Source organism: Pristis pectinata, chromosome 5 (genome assembly GCF_009764475.1).
Source record: "Pristis pectinata isolate sPriPec2 chromosome 5, sPriPec2.1.pri, whole genome shotgun sequence".
Classification (NCBI taxonomy): Eukaryota; Metazoa; Chordata; class Chondrichthyes; order Rhinopristiformes; family Pristidae; genus Pristis; species Pristis pectinata.
This window is the reverse complement of record NC_067409.1, coordinates 68,590,665-68,614,753: the sequence shown is the minus strand read 5'-3', so window position 1 is coordinate 68,614,753 and position 24,089 is coordinate 68,590,665. Positions and strand designations below refer to the sequence as shown.

The 24,089-nt window shown below is 44.6% G+C and overlaps 1 protein-coding gene across 4 annotated transcripts in view; it reads left to right on the top strand.

The window, feature by feature from the left end:
- Nucleotides 1-24,089, top strand: part of fbxl7 (F-box and leucine-rich repeat protein 7) — a 143,665-nt gene that overhangs the window by 422 nt on the left and 119,154 nt on the right. For 2 of the 4 annotated variants that reach the window (XM_052016604.1, XM_052016603.1), the window contains exon 2: nt 17,288-17,360. The exons of the other annotated variants lie outside the window; for them this stretch is intronic. The gene's annotated coding sequence lies outside the window, so the exon portion shown is untranslated. The remainder of the gene's footprint in view (nt 1-17,287; nt 17,361-24,089) is intronic. 4 annotated transcript variants of the gene reach the window in all.

The window sequence follows — 24,089 nt, the reverse complement described above, 5'->3', positions numbered from 1 at the left end:
AGCGCGGCGAGTTGTTGCGGGGGCGAGGGCGGGGATGGGGAGATGAGGGTCCCGGGATGTGGACCGTGGTCTGGGCAACGACCACCGGCCGGGCCTGTCGGTGTTGGGGATGTCTGACACCGGGTCGGTGTTGGGGTCACCCCAGCACCGGTGGGAGTGACGTGAGGCCGAAGTTTATTCAGGTTTGTGGTCATGGACACATCCCTTATTGTTCAGGTTTATAGTCACGGACATACGTTCCCAGGGATAAAGGCCGTGAAAATTAACTTTCTGTAGCAGGATAGTACGGTACAAACATGACAGATATAAGTTAACATAAACTTAAGTTGACATAAATTGTACATAGCTTACACGTGTACAAAACTAACATGACTTTGGTGCAAAATTGAGAGAGAGAAGAAAAAGTCCGAGGTACGGAGGTAGAATTGGGCTTTTACAGGTCGGTTCAGGGCCTGATGGCAATGGGGAAGCAGCTTTAGATGTGGGTCTAAGGCTCCTGTATCTCCTGCCTGATGGCGAGTTGGAAGTCTGTGTTGTCAGATGCAACTGCTTAACATTTAAAACTGACAAGGTATTCTACTTAAGAGTCAACGGATATAACACAGGAGCAGGTCCTTTGGCCCACCATACTTGTCCTTGGTTACCCATCTACGCTAGTCTCATTTACCAGTACTTCCGTAGCCCCTCTGCCTTGGTGATTCAAGTGTTTGTTGACATGTTTGTTAAATGTTGTGAGAGTCTCTGTCTCCTCCACCCCCACAGGCAGTGTATTTCATTCTCTAACCACCCTCTGAATGAAAATTTCCTCCTCAGAAGCTCTCTAAACCTATGTCCTATAGTTTTGGACACCTCAGCTAATGGGAAAAGTTTCCTACTATCCATCCTAAATATGCTGCTCCTAATTTTATATACCTCTATCAGCACCCCCTTTGAATCATGAGTTACACAGCATGGAAACAGGCCCTTTGATCCAACTCATCCAGGCCAACTAAGGTGCCTTCCTGAGCTAGTTCCATTTTCCTGCATTTGACCCATATCCTTCCAAACATTTTCTATCCATGTATGTGTCCAAACGTCTTTTAAATGTTGTAATTGTACCTGTCTCTACCCCGTCCTTTGGCAGCTCATTTCCACTTACCCACTATCCTCTATGTAGAAAAAGTTGCCCCTCGGGTCCCCTTGAAATCTTTTCCTTCTCACCTCAAACCTATGTCCACTAGTTTTTGACTCCCCTACCCTGGGAAGAAGACTGTGACCATTCACGTTACCTATGCCTCTAATAATTTTATAAACCTCCATGAGGTCACCCCTCAGCCTCCTTGCCTCCTCTGCTCCAGGGAAACAAATCCAGCTCTTCAGCAAAAACCAAACTGTTGGAGGAACAGCATCTGTGGAGTGAGAGGAATAATTGACGTTTCAAGTTGAGACTCTGCATCAGGACTGAGAATGTAGAGGGGAGATGGAGTGAGACAGGAGTTGGCAAGTGACAGGTAGATCCAGGTGAGGGGGGGGTTGATAGGCAGATGGAGCTGGGAGGGGAATGAAACTGGGTAATAGCTGGTGGGGTGTTGGAAAAAAGGGGGCCTGAAATTGGAGAATTTAATGTTCATGCTGTTGGATTGTAGAGTACCCAGGCACAATGAGTTGCTCTTCCTCTAGTTTGTATTTAGTCTCACATTGTTAGTGACAGACAAGTTGGTGTAGGAATGGGAAGGGAGCTGAAATGGTATGAAACCAGGAGCTCCAGATGACCTTTGCAGACAGAGTTAAGATGTTCTGCAAAATAGTTGCCTGGTTTACATTTGGTCTCACCGATGCAGAGGAAGCCACGTCGAGAGCACTGAATGTAATAGACAAAGTTAGAGGAGGTGCATGTGAATCTCTGCCTCACCTGGAAGGGCTGTTTAGGCCCCTGGATGGTGGTGAAGGAGGAGGTGTAGGGACAGATGTTACATCTCCTGTGGTTACGGGGTGAGGGATGAGCGAACCAGGGTGTCATGGAGAGAGTGGTCTCTGTGAAAGCAAAGGGGTGGGGAGGGGAAGATGTGACTGGTGGTGGGATTATGTTGCAGCTGGCAGATTGGTATTGGTTTATTATCGTCACTTGTACTGAGGTACAGTGAAAAACTTGTCTTGCATACCGATCATACAGGTCAAATCATAACACAGTGCAGTTTCATTGGGTTAGTGCAGAGTGCATCGATGTAGTACAGGTAAAAACAATAACAGTACAGAGTAAAGTGTCACAGCTACAGAGAGGGTGCAGTGCAATAAGGTGCAAGGTCATAACAAGGTAGATCGTGAGGTCATAGTCCATCTCATCGTATAAGGGAACCGGTCAATAGTCTTATCACAGTGGGGTAGACGCTGTCCTTAAGTCTGGTGGTACGTGCCCTCAAGCTCTTGTATCTTTTATCTGAGTGTGTGGGGTCTTCGATTATGCTGGCTGCTTCACCAAGACAGTGAGAGGTAAAGACAGAGTCCAAGGAAGGGAGACTGATGTCTGTGATGCGCTGGGCTGTGTCCACAACTCTCTGCAGTTTCTTGCAGTCCTGGGCAGAGCAGTTGTCGTACCAAGCCGTGATGCATCCAGATAGAATACTTTCTGTGGTGCATGGATAAAAGTTGGTGAGCGTCAAAGGGGACAAACCATATTTCTTTAGCCTCCTAAGAAAGTAGAGGCACTGGTGAGCTTTGTTAGCTGTGGCATTTACATGATTTGACCAGGACAGGCTGTTGGTGATGTTCACTCCCAGGAACTTGAAGCTCTCAACCCTCGACCTCAGCACCATTGATGTAGACAGGTGCATGTGTACCGCCCTCTTTCCTGAAGTCAATGACCAGCTCTTTCGTTTTGTTGACATTGAGGGAAAGGTTGTTGTCATGACACCATTCCACTAAGCTCTCTCTCCTTCCTGTACTCCGACTCATGAATCATAGAACAGTACAGCACAATACAGGCCCTTTGGCCCACAATCTTGTGCCGACCTTTAAACCTCACCGAAGACTATCTAAACCCTTCCTCCCACATATCCCTATATTTTAAATTCCTCCTTATGCTTATCGAGCAATCTGTTGAATTTGACCAATGTACCTGCCTCCACCACCACCCCAGGCAGCACATTCCATGCCCCAACCACACTCTGGGTAAAAAAAAACCTTCCTCCGATATCTCCCTTGAACTTCCCACCCATTACTTTAAAGCGATGCCTTCTTGTATTGAACATTGGTGCCCTGGGAAAGAGTTGCTGGCTGTCTACTCTATCTATTCCTCTTAATATTTTGTACACCTCTGTCATGTCTCCTCTCATCATCCTCCTCTCCAAAGAGTAAAGCCTAGCTCCCTTAGTCTCTCCTCATAATGCATACTCTCTAAACCAGGCAGCATCCTGGTAAATCTCCTCTGCACCCTTTCCAGTGCTTCCACATCCTTCCTATAATGAGGTGACCAGAATTGGACACAGTACTCCAAGTGTGGTCTAACCAGAGTTTTGTAGAGCTGCATCATTACCTTGCGGCTCTTAAACTCAATCCCACGACTTATGAATGCTAACATCCCATAAACTTTCTTAACTACCCTAACCACCTGCGAGGCAACTTTCAGGGATCTGTGGATCTGTACCCCCAGATCCCTCTGCTTCTCCACACTACCCAGAATCCTGCCATTAATTTTGTACTCTGCCTTGGAGTCTGTCCTTCCAAAGTGTACCACCTCACACTTCTCCGGATTGAACTCCATCTGTCACTTCTCAGCCCAGCTCTGCATCCTATCAATGTCACTCTGCAATCTTCAACAATCCTCCACACTATCCACAACACCACCAACTTTTGTGTTGTCTGCAAACTTGCCAACCCACCCTTTGACCCCCTCATCCAAGTCATTAATAAAAATCACGAAAAGCAGAGGTCCCAGAACCGATTCTTGTGAGACACCGCTAGTCACAGCCCTCCAATCTGAATGCACTCCCTCCACCACAACCCTCTGCTTTCTACAGGCAAGCCAATTCTGAATCCACACGGCCAAGCTTCCCTGGATCCTCTGACCTTCTGAAGAAGCCTACCATGTGGAACCTTGTCAAATACCTTACTAAAATCCATGTAGACCACATCTACTGCACTACCCTCATCAATTTGCCTGGTCACCTCCTCAAAGAACACTATCAGGCTTGTGAGACATGATCTTCCCTTCACAAAGCCATGCTGCCTGTCCCTGATCAGACCATGATTCTCTAAATGCCCATTGATCCTCTCTTTAAGTATCCTTTCCAACAGCTTGCCCACCACAGACGTAAGGCTCACTGGTCTATAATTCTCTGGACTATCCCTACTACCTTTTTTGAATAAGGGGACAACATTTGCTATCCTCCAGTACCATTCCTGTGGACAACAAGGACTCAAAGATCCTAGCTAACAGTTCAGCAATCTCCTCCCTCGCCTTGTGGAGCAGCCTGGGGAATATTCTATCAGGTCCCAGGGACATTTCTTTCCTAATATTTTCTAACAGCTCCAATACATCCTCTCTTGATATCTACATGCTCTAGAACATTAACCTTACCAACACTGTCCTCAGCGTCATCATTGTCAAGGCCCCTCTCCTTGGTGAATACTGAAGAGAAGTATTCATTGAGGACCTCGCCCACTTCCACAGCTTCCTGGTACATCTTCCCACCTTTGTCTCTAATCGGCCCTACCTTTACTCTCGTTATCCTTCTGCTCTTCACATAACTAGAAAAAAGCCTTGGGATTTTCCTTAACCCTACTCGCCAAGGCCTTTTCATGTCCCTTAATGCTCTCCTAAGCCCCTTCTTAAGTTCCCTCCTTGCTACCCTATATTTCTCATGAGCCCTATCTGATCCTTGTTGCCTACACCTTATGTATGCTGCCTTCTTCCTCCTAACTAGATGTTCCACCTCTCGTCACCCATGGTTCCTTCACCCTGCCATTCTTTCTCTGCCTCACTGGGACAAATTTATCCCTAACATCCTGCAAGAGATCCCTGAACATCGACCACATCTCCATAGTACATTTACCTTAAATGTCATCCGAATTTACACTCAAGTTCTAGCCTTATAGCCTCATAACTTGCCCTTCCCCAATTAAATATCTTCCTGTCCTCTTTGCTCCTATCCTTGTCCATGACAATGCTAAAGGTTAGGGAGCTGTGGTCACTGTCTCCCAAATGCTCACCCACTGATAGATCTGTCACCTGACCCAGTTCATTACCTAATACTAGATCTAATGTGGCATTCCCTCTAGTCAGCCTGTTAACATACTGTGACAGGAATCCATCCTGGACACACTTAAACTCTGCCCTGTCTAAACCTTTGGTACTAAGCAGGTGCCAATCAATATTTGGGAAGTTGAAGTCTCTCATGATAACAACCCTGTTATTCTTGCACCTTTCCAAAATCTGCTCCTCAGTATCCTTGCTGTTACTGGGGGGGCCAATAGAATACTCCGAGTAACCGCTCCTTTCTTGTTCCTAACTTCCACCCATACTGACACTAGAGAGGATCCTTCTACATTATCCACCCTTTCTGCAGCTGTAATAGTATCCCTGACCAGTAATGCTACCCCTCCTCCTCCTCTTCACCTCCTTCCCCCCCCCCCCCCCCCCACCCCCCCAATCCTTTCTGAAACACTGAAATCCAGGAATATTCAGTATCCATTCCTGCCCTGGTGACAGCGAAGTCTCTGCGAGCCATAATATCACAGTTCCATGTATTTATCCAAGCTCTCATCACCCTTATTCCTGATAGTTCTTGCATTTAAGTAAATGCACTTTAGCCCATCCACCTTTCTACTTTTATACCCTATACTCTGCTTCTCCTTCCTCAAAGCCTCTCTATATGTTAGATCTGACTTTACTCCATGCACTCCTTCCACTGACCTATCCTTCCAGTTCCCATCCCCCTTGCAAACTAGTTTAAACCACACTAGCAAACCTGCCTGCAAAGGTCTTGGTCCCCCTTGAGTTCAGGTGTAACCCATCCACTCTGTACAGGTCCCACCTTCCCCAGAAGAGATCCCAGTGATCCAAAAATCTCAAACCTTGCCCCCTGCACCAACTCCTCAGCCACTGATTCATCTACCATCTCCTCCTATTCTTACCTTCACTATCACGTGGCACTGGCAGCAATTCTGAGATTGCTACCCTTGAGGTCCTGTTCATTGGTCATTGCTGTTTAAGATACCGTGTACAATGGTGGTATCATCTGCAAACTGTAGATGGAGTTAGAGCAGAATCTGGCCACACAATCATGAGTATATAGGGAGTAGAGTAGAGGGCTGAGGATGCAGCCTTGTGGGGCACCAGTGTTGAGAATAGTCATGCCAGAGGTATTGCTGCCTATCCTCACTGATTGTGGTCTGTTGGTTAGAAAGTCAAGGATCCAGTTACAGAGGGAGGTGTTGAGTCCTAGGTCTCTGAGTTGGGTGACAAGTTTACTTGGGATTATTGTGTTGAAGGCAGAGCTGTAGTCAATAAACAATAGTCCAGATGCTCCAGAGCTGAGTGTAGGGCTGGGGAGGTGGCATCCACTGTAGACCTGTTTCTGCGATAGGGGAATTGTAGTGGGTCAAGATTATCTGGGAGGCCGGAGTTGATGTGTGCCATGACCAACCTCTCAAAGCACTTCATGATGATGGACGTCAGAGCCACTGGTTGGTAGTCATGAGGCATGTTACCTTGCTTTTCTTCGGTACAGGGATGATAGTGGTTGGTTCTTAAAACAGGTGGGGACCTGAGATTGAAGCAGGAGAGGTAAATATATCAGCAAATACTTCTGCCAGTTGATCAGCACAAGATCTGAGCACATGGCCAGGGACAGCATCTGGGCCAGATGCTTTCCTCGTGTTCACTCTCCAGAAGACTGATCTTATGTCCTCATCAGTTGCATTGGAGTCTGTCAGGGTGGGTGGTGACAATCCACTTCCCTTCTGTTCAAAATGCGCATAGAATGCGTCAAATTCATCAGAAAGGCATGCACTGTTGTTAACTATGCCCATCTTCGTCTTGTAGCCTGTTATGGCATGTAAGCACTGCTATGATTGACGGCTGGTCTAGGACTCAAAGTAGAGTCGGTATTGCCTCTTGACATCCCTGATAGCTTTCTGAAGGTCATATCTCGATTTCTTGTACGGATCAGGATCACCAGATTTGTGTGCAGCAGTCCTCGACCAGTATGGAGTGGAGCTCCTGGGAAGAATGGTGTGCTGGATACAGAGGTGGGGTGAATGGTGAGGACCAGGGAACTCTATCCGTGTTTTGTCTGTGGGAGGGGGGGTGTGAACAGAAGTCCAGGAAAAGGAGCACATTTAAGCAAGAGATCCCTCAACCATGGAGGGGAAGCCACATTTCCTGAGATGGAGACAAACTCTTTACTAACATTTACTATAAAACCATTGACTCTCTGGGCATGCATTCCTTACCTTTCACCCTTACATGAAACACATTGATCCTGAACTCTCAACAGTTTCACTTTTAAGTGACTCCCACATGTTGGATGTAGATTTATCTGCACATAGCTGATCCCAGTCTACATTGCCAGGTTCTGTCTAATAGTACTGAAATGGCCTTCCCCCAATTCGTAGAACATGGAACATAGAACAGTACAGCCCAGGAACAGGCCCTTCGGCCCACATTGTTGTGTCAACTATGATGCGAAGTTAAATTAATCCCATCTGCCTGCATGTGCAACAGTACAGCACTGGAACAGGCCCTTTGGTCCAGATGATCCATATCCTTCCATTTCCTGCATGTTCACTTGTCTGTCTAAAAGCCTCTTAAAGGTCACTATCATATCTGCTTCCACCACCTCCCCTTGCGGTGCATTCTAGGCACCAACTGCTCTGTGCGTTTATATATTAAAAGAAACTTGCCTTATAAACGTTTTTTGAACTTTCCCCCTTTCCTCTTAAAGCATTTGACATTTCCACCCTGGGATAAATACTCTGACAGTCCACCCTATCTATGCATCTCATAATTTTATAAATTATCAGGTCTCCCCTCAGCTTCTGATGCTCCAGAGAAAACAAATGAAGTTTGTCCAACCTCTTCTTGTAGCTAATACTGTCTCTAATCCAGGCAACATTCTGGTGAACCTCTCCTGCAACCAAAGCCTCCCCATCCTTGCTGTAATGCAGTGACCAGAACTTCACACAACACTCCAAATGTGGCTGCTGCAACATGTCTTCTCGACTTTTATACTCATGCCCCAGCTGATGAAGGCAAGCATCCCATATGCCTTCTTTACCACCTATCTAGTCCCCACACTGACTCCTCCTTCAAGTGAACACAAATCCTGTCCCTCAGAATCTTCTCTAACAACTTCCCTACCACTGATGTAAGACTTGCTGGCCTGTAGTTTACAGGCCTATCCCTGCTGGTCTTAAATAAAGAAACAACATTATCTGTCCTCAAGTCTTTTGGTACCTCACCCGTGGTAAATGAAGATGCAATAATCTCCATCAGAGCCCCATAGCATCCTGGGATTTATTCACCCTAATCTGGTCCGATATTTCTAATGCATGTCCTTTCTGATATAGTTGTGCTCCAGAATACCAGCGTACCCCTTCCTTAAATCTCCACTCTCCACATCCTTCTCCCTGGTGAATATCGATGAAGAATATTCACTCCTGACCTTGCTTGTGTCCTGTGACTCTGCACATAGGTTTCCCTTTGATCCCTGAGGGGACCTACTCTTCCCTTAGCTACCCTCTTGCTTCCAATATATTTATAAAAGGTTGTAGGATTCTCCTTCATCCTCCTGGTAGAGGTAATCTCATGGCCCACTTTCGCCCTCCTTATTTCTATATCCCCTATAGACCTCAAAGGACTTGTTCAATACTAATTTGCTTGCTTGCTTTTCTCTGATAAAACCTTCAAGATCCTTTGTTAACCAAAGTTCCCTAAGCTTAACATCTTTGCTGCTTCCCTTTATATGGACATGCTGACTCTGAACTCAATCTCGCTTTTAAACAGATAGGTCAGATGAATACATGGCTGAAGGGATAGTGTAGGAGGATGGGCTTTAGATTCCTGGATCATTGCACCTAAACTGAAACGGGACCAACATCCTTGCAGGGAGGGTTGCTGGTGCTATTGGGGAGGGTTTAAGCTGAGTTGGCAGAGGAATGGGGTTCAGAGTACATCTTCAGATGAAGAGTTACAGTCATCTAGAGGAAAAAAAAGTAAGTCCAGTAGGCAGAGCAGTTGAGTAAATATACATGAGGGAATACAAAGCTATATTGCATCTATTCTAATGTGCGGAGTCTTTAACCTGTAAAGTGGATGAATTTGAAGCTTCAGTTAATGTGGGATTATGACATTGTTGCTATCATTGAGACACAGTTGAAAGATGGGCAGGACTGCCAACTCAGTATCTTGGAATATAGAATTTTTGGGCAAAACAGGAGGGGGTTGTGGAAAACTAAGTGGCATTGTACAGTTAGTGAAGGAATGCATTCAGGGCGTTAAGGGCGAATGTCCAATAAAGCTGCTCAAATGAGGCCATTTGGGTAGAGATTAGGAACAAAAAGAGTGTTGTCACTTTGCTGGGGATGCATTACAGACCTGTCAACAGGAGATAAAGGAACAGAGGCAAATGGCAGAGGGATGTAATAAAACATTTATATTATAATACTAAGGGGATTTTGCTTTCTGAATATTAACTGTGATTTCCTTGGTGTAAAAGGTTCAAGAGCTTTTTGACACTGTATGTGGATAGACCAGTGAGGGAAGGATGTTATCTTGAGGAATGTAGCCAGTCAGGTGGAGGGAGTGTCAGTGGGGGAGCATTTTAGAGATAGTGACCATAACTCTGTATGTTTTAAAGTGTTTAGGGTAAAAAAAATAGGGATAGATCAGGAATAATGAACTTAAATTGGGGGAAGGCCAACTTCATTAAAATAAGATAGGACCTGGCAAAGGTAAACTGGGAGCATCTACTTGCAGGTAAGTCTACATCTGCACAGTGAGAAGTATTCAGGAAGTAATGAGAGTTCAGGGCCAACGTGTTCCTGTAAGAGTGAAACCAAAAGTAGCAATATAGAGAACTCTGGATGTCAAGGGTTGGAGAGAAAAAATGAAGCATGTGGCAGGTACAGAGAACTAAAGATGGGGGAGGCCCATCAAGGATATAAAAAATGTAGGGAGATACTTAAAAAGTAGGAACGCAAAGAGCGTTACTAAACATCACTGGCAGACAGTTTTAAGGTAAATCTGAATGTGCTCTATATGTATGTTGAAGCCAAGAGTTCAAGTAAGCACACATACACAGGATTTGAATGCAATGAAAATTAGCATTTTGCAGTAGCACAGTACATTACAAGATGAGGACAAACTTATGTTTCATGTGCGATTTATGTTAAAAAAAAATAAGGATAATCGGGGAGGAGTAAGGGACCATCTGTGTGTGAAATAGGTGAGGTGCTAACTGAATACTTTTCATCAGCACTCACAAAGGAAGTGGACTTTATAGTTGGTGGATTCAGGAAAAGAGAAGGTGAAAGTTTACTGCAGGTCTTCGTAAATAAGAGATGTTAGTGTGCTTAAGGGGGTATGAATCCCCAGGATGCTATGGGAGGCAAGGGTTTGGATTGCTGGTCTGGAAGGTTAGGTCCCATGGAATCCAGGGAGAGCTAGTTAGGTGGATTCAAAGTTGGCTTGGAGGTAGGAAGCAAGAGGGTGGTGGTTGAAGGTTGTTTCTTGGAATGGAGACGGTAACTTAGTGGTGCGCTGCAGAGGCCAGTTTTGGGACTCTTGTGTCGTTGAGGGCAGGCTTGGTGGTTTTAGCAGTTAACATGGCACTATTACAGTCTGCCACTATCTATAAGTCTTGTCTGTGTGGGTTTCCTCCCGGTGCTCAGTTCCTCCCACATTTCCCAAAAGACGTATGGGTTAGGAAGTTGTGGGGCATGCTATGTTGGCAACCAGAAGCATGGCGACACTTGCAGGCTGCCCCCAGAACACTCAACAAAAGATGTATTTCACTGTGTGTTTTGATGTACATGTGACTAATAGAGATCTCATCTAATTGTCTCATCTCATCATATAAATGATTTGGATGTGACTGCACAAGGTTTGAAAATTAAGTTTTCAGATAACACGAAATTACGCGGTGTTGTTGATAGTAAAGAAAGTTATTCTAGATTGGTATTGGTTTATTATTATCACTTGTACAATGAAAAACTTGACTTACAAGCCGATCGTACAGGTCAATTCATTACACAGTGCAGTTACATTGAGTTAGCACAAAGTGCATTGATGTAGTACAGGGAAAAACAGTTAACCGTACAGAGTAAAATGTCACAGCTACAGAGAAAGTGCAGTGCAATAAGGTGCAAGGTCACAACAAGGTAGATCGCGAGGTCATAGTCCATCTCATTGTATAAAGGAACCATTCAATAGTCTTATCACAGTGGGGTAGAAGCTGTCCTTAAGTCTGGTGGGGGGGGGGGGAAGTGGGTCGAGGAGTGGCAAATGGATTTCAATACGGATAAGTGTGAGGGGATGCATTTTGGAAAGTCAAACCAGAGTAGGACTTGTACTATGTCGGGCACTAGGGAGTGTAATGGAACAGAGGGAACTAGCAGTACAAGTGCATAGTTCATTGAAAGCAGTGTCACAGGTAAACAGGGTGGTGAAAACTGCATTTGACATGCTGGCCTTCATCAGTTAGGGCATTGAATATAGGAGTTGGGACATTGTGTTGCAGTTGTACAAGTCATTGGTGAGGCTGCACTTGGGGTTCTGTGTGCAGTTTTGGTCACCCTGTTATAGGAAATACTTGGTTAAACTGGAAAGAGTGCGGAATAGATTTACGAGGATGTTGCCAGGACTAGAGGGCCTGAGTTATAGGGAGAGGTTGGCCAGGCTAAGTCTTTATTCCTTGGAACGTAGAAGAATGAGGAGTGACCTTTAAAATTATAAGTGTAGATAAGGTGGATGGTAACAATCCTTTCCCCAGGGTAGGGGGAGTCCAAAACTCGATTTGTGGTGAGATGGCAAAAATTTAAAAGGGACCTGAGGAGCAACTTTTTAACGCAGAGGGTGGTGAGTATATGGAATGAGCTGCCAAAGGAAGTGGTTGAGGCAGGTACAGTAATATCATTTAAGAAGCACTTGGATAGGTACATGGACGGGAAGGGCCTAGAGGGATATGGGGTGAATGAATGAAATTGAGATTAGCTAGGTGGGCCATGGTCAGTATGGACTTGTCAAGACAAATGGCTTGTATCTCTGCTGTATTACTCTAGCTGAGATTTTTAAACCGTTGGCCACAAGTGAGGTATCAGATGACTGGAGGATGGCAAATGTGGTCCCCCTTTTTGAGAACGGTAGCAAGGAAAAGCCTGTGAGCCTAACAGCAGTAGTATGGAAGTTATTGGAATAAATTCTCAGGGACAGGATTAATGATCACTTGGAAAGGCAGAGACTGATCAAAGATAGCCAGTGTGGCTTTGTCAAGGGAAGATCCTGCCTGACCAATCTGATTGAATTTTTTGAAGAGGTAACAGAGTGTATTGATGAAGGCAGTGCAGAAGGTGTGGTGTACCTGGTCTTTAGCAAGGTTCCGCATGGGACATTGAACATAGAACACTACAGCACAGTACAGGGCCTTCGGCCCACAATGTTGTGCCGACATTTTATCCTTCTCTAAGATCTTCCTAACCCTTCCCTCCCACATAGCCCCCTATTTTTCTATCATTCATGTGTCTACCTAAGAGTCTCTTAAATGTCCCTAATGTATTTGCCCCCACAATCTCTGCCGGCAGTGCGATCCATGCACCCACCACTCTGGGTGGGTGCATGGAACTTGCCCCTGACATCCCCCTTATACCTTCCTCCAATCACCTTAAAATGATGTCCCCTCGTGTTAGCCATTGTCGCACTGGGAAAAAGTCTCTGACTGTCCACTCGATCTATACCTCTTGAACACCTCCATCAAGTCACGTCTCTTCCTCCTCCTTTCCAAAGAGAAAAGCCCTAGCTCGCTCAACCTATCCTCATAAGACATGCTCTCTAATCCAGGCAACATCCTGGTAAATCTCCTCTGCATCCTCTCTATAAAGCTTCCACATCCTTTCTATAATGAGGCAACCAGAACTGAACTCTAACCAGAGTTCTATAGAGCTACAACATCACCTCATGGCTCTTGAACAATACCCCGACTAATGAAGGCCAACGCTCCATACACCTTCTTAACAACCCTATTGACTTGCGTGGCAACCTCAGGATCTATGGACGTGGACCCCAAGATCCCCCTGTTCCTCCACACTGCTAAGAGTCCTGCCATTAACCATGTATTCTGCTTTGGAATTTGATCTCTTGAAGTGTATCACTTCACACTTGCTGACTGTCCCTAATCAGCCTATGCTTCTCCAAATGCTTATAAATCCTGTCTCTAAGAATCTTCTCCAGTCATTTGCCCACCACAGAAGTAAGACTCTCTGGTCTATAATTCTCAGGGTTATCTCTACTCCCTTTCTTAAACAAAGGAACAACATTTGCCACCCTCCAATCATCTGGCACTACTCCTGTGGCCAGTGAGGACGCAAATATCATCTCCAAAGCCGCAGCAATCTCTTTCCTTGCTTCCCATAATAACCTTGGATATATCCCATCTGGCCCCGGTGACTTATCTATCCTAATGTTTTTCAATAGTTCCAGCACATCCTCTTTCCTCACATTGACATGCCCTAGCATATCTGTCTGTTGTACGCCATCCTCACGAACATCAAAGTCTCTCTCTGGTGAATACCGAAACAAAGTATTCATTGAGGACCTCCTGTACCTCTTCTGACTCCTGGCACGTTTCCTCTTTTATCCCTGGTTGGTCCTACCCTCACTCTAGTCATCCTCTTATTCTTTACATACGTGTAGAACGCCTTGGGGTTTTCCTTGATCCTACTTGCCAAGGCCTTCTCATGCCCCCTTCTAGCTCTCCTAAGTCCATTCTTAAGCTCCCTCCTGGCTACCTTGTAACCCTCCAGAGCCCTGTCTGATTCATGCTTTCTAACCCTTAGGTAAGCTTCTTTCTTCCTCTTGACAAGATATTCTACATCTCGTGTCAACCATGGTTCCTTCACCCTACCATCCTTACCCTGCCTCAATGGGACAAACTTATCCAGAGCCCCATGCAAGTATTCCTTAAACAACCTCCACACTTCCGCTGGTCCAAAGGGTTAGGGCTCATGGGATCCAGGGCAAGTTGGCAAATTGGATCCATATTTGACTTGCCAGTAGGAGATTTGCCATTCCAAAGAAGGCCAAATGGGATACTGGCCTTCATGAGTTAGGGCATTGAATACAAGAACAGGGAGGCTGTGCTCCAATTTTATCAACCATTGGTCAGACCTCTGCTGGAGTACTGCATGCAATTCTGGTCACTACACTATAGGAAGGATGTGATGGTCTGGAGAGGGTGCAGAGGAAATTCACCAGGATGTTGCCTGGGAAAGTGTGTTTTAGTTATGAGGGCAGACTAGAGTGGCTGGGTCTGTTTTCGCTGGAGTGAAATATGAACTGTATAGGTAGGGTAGACTATCAGAGGTAGATAAAACTAGAAGACATAGATTTAGGGGTAAGGGACAAGAGGTTTAGAGGGGATTACTGCTGTAGAGAGTGGTGGAAGCAGAGTTGCTGATGTCATTTCAGAGTGTCTGGATGAGCACTTGAATTGCTAGAATTGAAGGCTGTGGGCAAGTGGTGGAAGATGGCATTAATATGGTTGTGTGGGCATGATGGGTCAAATGGCCCGTTTCCATGCTGGATGACTTCCCTGAAGTCTGAAGTCCCTACCTTTTACTTGGAGAGTTAAAGAAAGGTAGAAATACCCACTTGATTGATCACTGCCAATCACATGTGGTTCTGTTGGATGGCTCTCTTGTGCAGTGTTTCTGCGTCATCTGGGGTGCCTGAGTGGCTGTCACAGCAGTGCAGCAGGAGGAATACTGTCTGCCCATGGTTCCCTATAACATGGTAAGCCCACAGTTCTCAAAGCATTATGATCACTTTGGCAGCTGCTGTCTGTGAGCTCTGAGTGTGGGGCATAGATTTGCACCCGTGCACTCACTTGTATAACAGTATAAGGTGGAATGTACCAGATGCAGGACATTTCTGGCTCCAGTAACCTAGACTGTTGATGACAAAGTGAAGCAGGCCTGGCTCTGAGGGTGATGTTGATTAATTGTCATATTTCAGGGAGGTTGCCCTGACCCAGTCTTGGGCATCCTGCACATTATCCTTGTTGAGTTTCCAGCTTCCTGAAGACTCTGGGAAATGCAATCTTCTTTTCAGGGATTTCGACACCTTCCTTTCCAACTCTTGCCCTCTCATCAGCTCCCACCCCAAGGGAGTTGATCCCTTGGGATCCCACCACAATGCAAGGGAAGTGGGCTGAGAGCAGCTGATTTTTGTGAAATCATTGAAGTAATGTGTTCTTCAAGATTTCAAAGTTGATTTTATTGTCATATGCACAAGTACGTGTGTGCACAGGTGTAATGGAAAACTTACTTCCAGCAGCATCAAATGCACATAGCATCAAATAAGCAGCATTCACAAGAAAAACATAAATTAAACATAAATTGTACACAATTTTTACTAGAAAGAACGCAATTAGAACCAAACAAAAATGAAGTCTGTTTTAGTGCAAAGTGGTCATAGTGTTGCTAAATAGTAGTGATTAGGGTTGTGCCAGTTGGTTCAAGAACTGAACGATTGAAGGGAAGTAACTTTTGAACCTGGTGGTGTGGGACTTCAGACTTCTTTACCTCCTGCCTGATGGTAGCTGCAAGAAGATGGCATGGCCTGGACAGTGGGGATCTTGATGATGGATGTTGCCTTCTTGAGGCAGTGCCTCCTGTAGATACTACCGATGGACGGGAGTGATGTGGTCCGTGATGTATTGGGTTGAGTCCACTGCTCTCTGCAGCTTCTTGCATTCCTGCACATTTGAATTGCCATACCAGACCATGATGCAACCAGTCAGGATACTTCCAAAGGTACACCTGTAGAAGTTTGTTAGAGTATTCAGTGACAAGCTTAAACTCCTAAGAAAGTGACACAGCATGGCTGGTTTTGAGCTCCATCACAACTGGCATCACATTTCTGGTGGATGTCAATGGTTGTCATGATCTGCCTACCTGGCACACCTTTGGGTGTTAATGTTGCAAAAGCCAAATTTTTTTTTTTTGTTGACCCAAAAATGGTCAGGAAGAGAAGTTGGAGGAAGCAGATTTACCAAGGGATTAGATGGAACATCTTATCAAAGTTATTTCTTTAGTGGGAAGAATAGAAAAAGTAGAATACTGTTTAAGTGGAGAAGTGTATCGGAATGCTGCAGTAAGGGAAGGTGAGAGTTCTCATCTCTGAGTGGCATGACTTGCAGGCAAAGCAAAAACAGATGGAACAGGTGGAATGGAATAGGTCTTCATTGCAAGAGGCATGGGGTATGAAAGTTTGGGATGTCTTGCTCCAACTGTGCAGGTGTTGATGAGACCACATGGAGTACTGAGTATGCTTTTGGTTATATTTAAAGGATGGCATTCTTGCACTGGAAACAGTACAAAGAAAGATAATTGGGTTAATCCTGGGATAAATGGGTTGATGTATGAAGATAGTTTGGGCCTATACCCATTGGTGTTTAGAAGATGAGATATAAACATGATTCATCTTATTGAGACAAGGTCCTTGAGGAATTGGTGGGAGTTTGCCTAATTGGGTTGGAAATATTAAACAACTTCATCTCCACAGCTCTCAGTGGTAGACAACATCATTAAATATAGTTTTGGGCTGTAGGGAAGCAGAGGGTGATGTGGAACATGCAAGAAAATAGACAAGGCTGCCTTGAGGGTCTGAGTGGCTTGGTCTTCCTAGTTCCAGTGCCCATGCTAGCGCCCTTCTCAACATGGCAGCCAGTGAATTGTAGGCATATATTGATGTTGGGCTTTAGTTACAGAGAAACAATGTGTGCGTCACAGCTAGATATTGGGGCATTGATTTATTACCTTTGGAGCTACTTTGACTGGATTTTTGTTTTGCCTGTCTCCAGTTGGTTTCATGATTTGCTGCCACATGTTCAGGAGTTTAAGACTGAATAGTTTAGTTTGCACTAAAGTCTCCCCCTTAATGAGACATGAGGATATAAGTTAAGGCAACCTTCTAAAATGCACTTAAATGAATAGAACTGGTAGTGTGTTTTTGTTGGTATATTCGTGACCAAATTGCAAGATGCATTGTACAAGAAAGAACACATATTTTGTTTGATGTTTGTCATAATTGCAGACGCTGGAAATTGGAAATAAAACTGGAAAATGTTGGAAACACTCAGCAGGTCAAACAGCATCTGTGGAAAGAGGTAACACTTTGGGTTTAAGATTCATTGCCAAAACTAGGAGGGAGAGAGAGAAAAAAACAACTAAATGACAGAGAAGGGGATGGAGAGGACAAAGGAAATATGTCTAATAGGGCGAGACCAGATTGCTGTGGTGGTAAACTGTTGATGAATCTCTCTGGTTGATAGGTTAATGAGGGGTGACAGAAAGGGAGAGAACACAGGAGTATGAAAGTCATGAAATACAGAATGATAGAAAACTCTCAGCAGGTCAGGTCACGTTGGTGGAGAGAGAAAACCTGAACCAGATGGATGATCTTAGTCAGAAATGGCTAGTAATACAAATGGAGACTGAAGTTGTAGACATTGAGTGTAGAAGGTTGCAGTGTGCCTAGGTGAGATGGTACTTCTCAAGCTTCCACTCAACCTCATCAGAACACTTCATTATCCAGTTGCTTAGGAAAGCTGAACGTAATCAAACCTAGTCAACATGGTTTTCTGAAAGGTAAATCATGTTTGACAAATTTGCTCGAATTCTTTGAGGATGTGACAGGAAAAGTTGCTAAAGGGGAACCTATAGATGCATATTTAGATTTCCAAAGACATTTGACAAGGTGCCACATAAGAGGCTGGTCCATGAATTAAGAGCCCATGGTGTTGGAGGGAGTAAATGGGTCATTTTCAGGCTGGAGGGATGTAAATGGTCATAGAGGAATACAGCAAGGATGCAGGCCCTTCGGCTCAATGAGTCCATGCTGACCACATCCACCTAGCTAGTTCCAATTTCCTGCATTCAGCCCATATCCCTCCAGGCCCCACCCCTCCGTGTACCTATTCAAGTGCTTCTTAAATGATACTATTATACCTGCCTCAACCACTTCCTCTGGTGGTGTACCCCAGGGATTGGTTCTTGGCCCTAAATTGTTCACTGTTTATACTAATGATGAGGGAACAAAATGTAAGATTTTCAAGTTTGCTGATGTCAGCATCACAACTTTTGGTATTGTGATTATGCAAAGGGATATAGATAGAATGAGTGATTAGGCAAACACCTGGCAAATGGAATTTAATGTGGGAAAGTGTGAGGTCACGCACTTCGATTAGAGGAATCAAAAAGCAGACTATTATCTAATTGGAGAGAGTCTGCAAATGAGTGACAGTCAGAGGGATCTAGATGTTCTAGTATATGAATCGCAAAATGTTAGCGGCAGGTCCAACAAGTACTGTGCATTTCTGGTCGTCGCATTACGGAAGGATGTGGAGGCTTTGGAGAGGGTGCAGAATAGGTTCACCAGGATATTGACTGGATTAGAGAGTATTGGCTGTAAAGGTTGGACAAACTTGGATTGTTTTCTCTGGAGTGTCACAGGCTGAGTGGAGACCTGATTAAGGTTTATAACATTGAGAGGGATAGATAGGGTAGATAGTCTTCTTCCCCAGGGAGGAAATGTCAAAGACTAGAGGGTATAGCTTTAAAGGTGAGAAGGGGAAAGTTTTCTTTTATGCAGTAGTAGGTGCCTGGGGTGGTGGTGGTGGAAGCAGATATGATGACAATGTTTAACAGATATTTAGGCAGACAAGGAATGGAGGGATGTAGACCATGAGCAAGAAGATGGGATTAGTTTGGATTGCCACTGTGGTTGGCATAGACATAGTGGGCCAAAGGGCCTGTTCTCTAGCTGTACTGTCCTATGTTCTAAGTAGTTAAGAAGGCAAATGGCATATTGGCCTTTATTGCGAAGAGGGTTTGATTTTACAAATTGGGAGGTTTTGTTACAGTTGTACAGGGTTTTGGTGAGGCCTCGCCTGGAATACTGTTCACAGTTTTGGTCCCCTTGCCCAAGAAAGGATATCCTAGCATTGGAGGAAATACAAAGGAGATTCACCAGGCTAATTTTCTGGGATGAGAGGGTTATCCTTTTAAGAGAGGCTAGAGAGTTTAGGTCTATATTCTTTGGAGTTTAGAAGAATGAGGGGTGATCTTATTCAGACAAATTTTAAGTATAAACTTTCCATCAGTGAGAGAGTTGTGAACAAGGGGACATAGCTGCAGAATAAGGGGCAGTTATTTAAAACTGATGTACATAGAAATGTCTTTTTTTCAGAGGGTGGTGAATCTCTGGAATTCTCTACCCTAGGGGTGGTGGAGGACAGATCATTAGATATATTTAAGGTGGAAATGGATAAATATTTGAAAGATGGAGGAATTGAGGGATGTGGGGAACTGGCATAGAAGAGTTGAGGGCAGCGTAGATCAGCCATGATCACGTTGAATGGCAGGGCAGGCTTGAGGGGTCTAGTGGCCTACTCCTGTTTAGTACATTTCCCTTCAAAAATGTCATCCCAATTTACACTCCCAAGTTCTCGCCTGATAGCCTCATAATTCGCCTTTCCCCAATTAAATATCTTCCCGTCCTCTTTGCTCCTATCCCTGTCCATGACAATTCTAAAGGTTATGGAGCAATGGTCACTGTCCCCCAAATGCTCACCCACTGATAGATCTGTCACCTGTCCTGGTTCATTACCTAAAACTAGATCTAATATGGCATTCCCTCTAGTCGGCCTTTCAACATACTGTCAGGAATCCGTCGTGGACACACTTAAACTGCGCCCCATCTAAACCTTTGGCACGAAGTAGGTGTCAATCAATATTTGGAAAGTTGAAGTCTCCCATTATAATAACCCTGTTATTTTCGCATCTTTCCAAACACTGCCTCCCAATCTGCTCCTCAGTATCCCTACTGCTACCGGGGGGCCTATAGAATACTCCAAGGAGGGTAACTGCTTCTTTCTTGTTCCTAACTTTCACCCATATTGACTCTAGAGAGGATCCTTCTACATTATCTACCCATTCTGCAGCTGTAACAGTGTCCCTGATCAGTCTCGCCACCCCACCTCCTCTTCTCTTCCCCCCAAAACATCCCTTTTAAAACACTGAAAACCAGGAATATTCAATATCCATTCCTGCCCTGATGTCAGCCATGTCACGTAATAGGCACAATATCGTAGTCCCATGTACTTATCCAAGCTCTCAGTTCATCTCCCTTATTCCTGATGCTTCTGGCATTTAAGTAAATGCACTTTATCCCATCCACCTTACTACTTTTATAGCCTGTACTCTGCTTCTCCTTCCTCAAAGCCTCTCTACCTGTCAGATCTGACTTTTCCCCATCCCCTTCTTCCTCTGACCTACTCCTCCGGTTCCCTTCCCCCTCGCAATCTAGTTTAAACCCTCCTGAACCACCCTAGCAAACCTGGCCGCAAGGATATTGGCCCCCCTCAAGTTTGGGTATAACCCGTCCTCTCTGTACAGGTCCCACCTTCCCCAGAAGAGGTCCCAGTGATCCAAAAATCTAAAACCCTCCCTCTTGCACCAACTTCTCAGCCACGCATTTATTTGCCATCTCCTCCTATTCCTACCTTCACTATTGTGTGGCACTGGCAGCAAAATGAGATTGCTACCCTTGAGGTCCTGTTCTTCAGCCTTTTGCCTAACTCGCTAAACTCACTTTTCAGGACCTCATCCCTCTTTCTACCTATGTTGTTGGTACCAACATGAACCACGACTTCTGGCTGTTCTCCCTCCTGCTCTAGAATCCTGTGGACCTGATCAGTGACATCCCAGACCCTGGCACCTGTGAGGCAACAGACCATCTGGGATTCATACTCACTGCCACAAAACCTCCTATCTGTTTCCCTGACTATTGAGTCCCCTATCACTACTGCCTTCCTCTTCTCCTCCCTTCCCTTCTGAACAGCAGGACCGATCCCAGTGCCATAGACCTAGCTACTGCTGCTAGGCCCCGGCAGGTCATCTCCCTCAACAGCTTCCAAAGCGGAAAACCTGTTATTGAGGGGATCAGCCTCCGGGGTCCTCTGCTCTGTCTGCCTGTTTGTTTTCTTTTTCCTTTTCCCTCCCCTGACAGTCACCCTTCTATCTACTTCCTGGACTCCAGAAGTACCTGCTCTAAGGAGGGTGACCGTCTCCTAATGTACAGTATCTACAAAACTCTGCCCCTCCCTGATGCTGCGCAGTGTTTGAAGCTGCAACTCCAGCTCATCAAGTTTGAGCCGGTTCCTCCAGCCTCAAGCACCTCTGAAGTACTCTGAAGGGTAGATGTTGAGGTATTTCCACTAGTGGGAGATCACGAACAAGGGGACATAGCTGCAGAATAAGGGGTTGTCCAAGTACTGGTGAGAGGAAAAAACTTTAAAAGGGACTTGAGGGGCAACTTTTTCATGCAGAGGATGGTGAATATATGGAACGAGCTCCCAGAGGCAGGTACAACAGAATCATTTAAGAAGCACTTAGATAGGTACATGCAGGGGCGGGGCTTGGAGGGACATGGGCTGAACGCAGGAAATTGGTACTAGATGGGTGGGCACCATGGTTGGCATGGACTTCTTGGGCCGGAAGGCCTGTATCCATTCTCTATTGCTTTATGACTCTTATCACATTACCTGGTTTAGCCTTAACTATTATGCTGTCGCAATCTTAGGTACAGAGACCTATACTGTATGTGGTAACCCAGCTGTGGTCTCATCAATGCCTAATACAGCAGAAGGGAATGTTATCATAAATCCTGGTAACATGTAGGATTGTTGGTTCAGTGGGTGGAAAGAACAAGCAAGGACTTGATGTATAAAGCACCTGCCAGACCATGGGGCGATTGAGGGCACTACATTTTGGAAAGGCTGTCACTGTGCAGTGTACAGATTTATTGGAATGGCACCAGGGATGATGATGTTTAGACTAGATGAGAGATATAACAGATGTCTAAATTACAAATAGTTTTGATATAGTAGGGGAAAACGGTACAGAGGAAAATAAGTCAATAACTTGCAAATGCTAGAAATCTGAAATATAAACAAAAGGCTGGAAGTACATCATGGGTTAGGAAATGTCTTTGGAGAGAGAAGCAGAATCAATGTTTCAGGTCACTGAATCTTCATCAGAACTGAAGTAGTCTAATCAGAGGGCACAGGTTTATAAAGCAGAGGTCATAGAGTAATCGAGTGTGGAACCAGGCCCTTCGGCCCAAGTCGTCCATGCCACCCAAGATGCCTACCTGAGCTGGTTCCAAATGTCTCTTAAATGTTATGATTGTATCCACTTCCTCTGGCAGCTTGTTCCACATACCCACTACGCTCTGTGGGAAAACTTGCCCCTCAGGTCCCCTCCAAATCTTTCATCTCTCACCTTAAACCTATGCCCTCTCGTGATAGACTCCCCTACCTTGGGAAAAGACTAACCATCCACTTTGTCTATGCTCCTCATAATTTTGTAAACTCCTGCAAGGTCTCCTTCATTCCAGTGAAAACAGTTTCAGCCTAACCAGTCTCTCCTTATAACTCAAGCCCTCCAGTCCTGCTAACATCCTTGTGAATCTTTTCTTCACCCTTTAGCTTAATTGCATCCTTCCTATAGTATGGTGACCAGATCTGCACACAGTATTCCTGGTGCGGTTTTTCCAGCGTCTTGTACAGCTATAACATGTCCCAATTCACGCACTCAACGTCAAGATGATATGAAGAATTATTTTTTTGACACAGCAAGTTGTGATCTGGGTTGTATTAGCTGAAAGAGAAACAGATTCAATAGGAACAGTCAAAAAAGTATTAATAAATCCCTTAATTGGAATAAGTATACTAGACTGGAGATAGAGCAGGGAAATAGGATTATTTATGTACTGCTGACTAGGAGCCAGGGTAGATAGGAGGGTCTGGGTGGCTGACTGAGCTCCAACATTTGTTAGTTATGAAGGTAATGTGAATGAACAATGTGGAAAGAGTTAAAGAAGCTTTCTTTTTTAAAAGGGTGCACACCAATGTGTTTCTGATTTTGTATAGTGGAATTTGTTTAAAACGCATATGATCTTGCAGTAGATATGAAATCAGACAGATTATAATTGAAGTTCGGTTCTTGGTACTGTAATGCCTCTAATTACAGTGTGCTTGAGAACATGATTACTTCCAAGGACTTTAGAGCTGGATGTTACACAAGTTCCTCCCCACCCTCCCCCCCGCCCTCCCCAAAACAAATTGTGTTTTAGTAGCTGTATAACAGGTTTTAACTGCAGTAGGAAAATATAGGCAGCACTATAATTATACAAGGAATATTATTATGTAGAGATAAGATTTCATTGAACAGGTTGCACACTTTTCAGTATTATGGTCTGTTGGAAATATTGCTTAAAAATGACAAATTTACTAAAATAATGGGGGAAACTTTAAGGAGAATGCTGATATTAATGGAACTTTAATTGTGGAAGTTAATGGTTATGTCGTTGAGCCACTTGGATTAATTACTTCTATGATTTTCTATTATTTACTCATCTTTCAGGATTTGGGTATTTGTGATCAAGGCCAGCAATTATTGTCCCTGAGAAGGTGGGGGTGATCCAGGTAGAGTCATGGAGTAATAGAACACAGAAACAGGCCAGTTTGTCACGCACAACATGCCCATCTATATGATGCCCATATCCTTCTGAACCTTCCCTATCCACGTACCTGTCCAAATGCTTTTTAGATGATCAGAATCAGGTTTATTATCGCTGACTTGTATGTTGTGAAGTTTGTTGTTTTGCGGCAGAAGTACAATGCAAAGACATAAAATTGCTATAAATTACAAAAGAAATGAATAGTGGAAAAACAAAAGGAATAACGAGATGGTGTTCATGGACGATTCAGAAATCTGATGGCTGAGGGGAAGAAGCTGTTCCTAAATCTCTGAGTGTGAGTCTTCATGCTCCT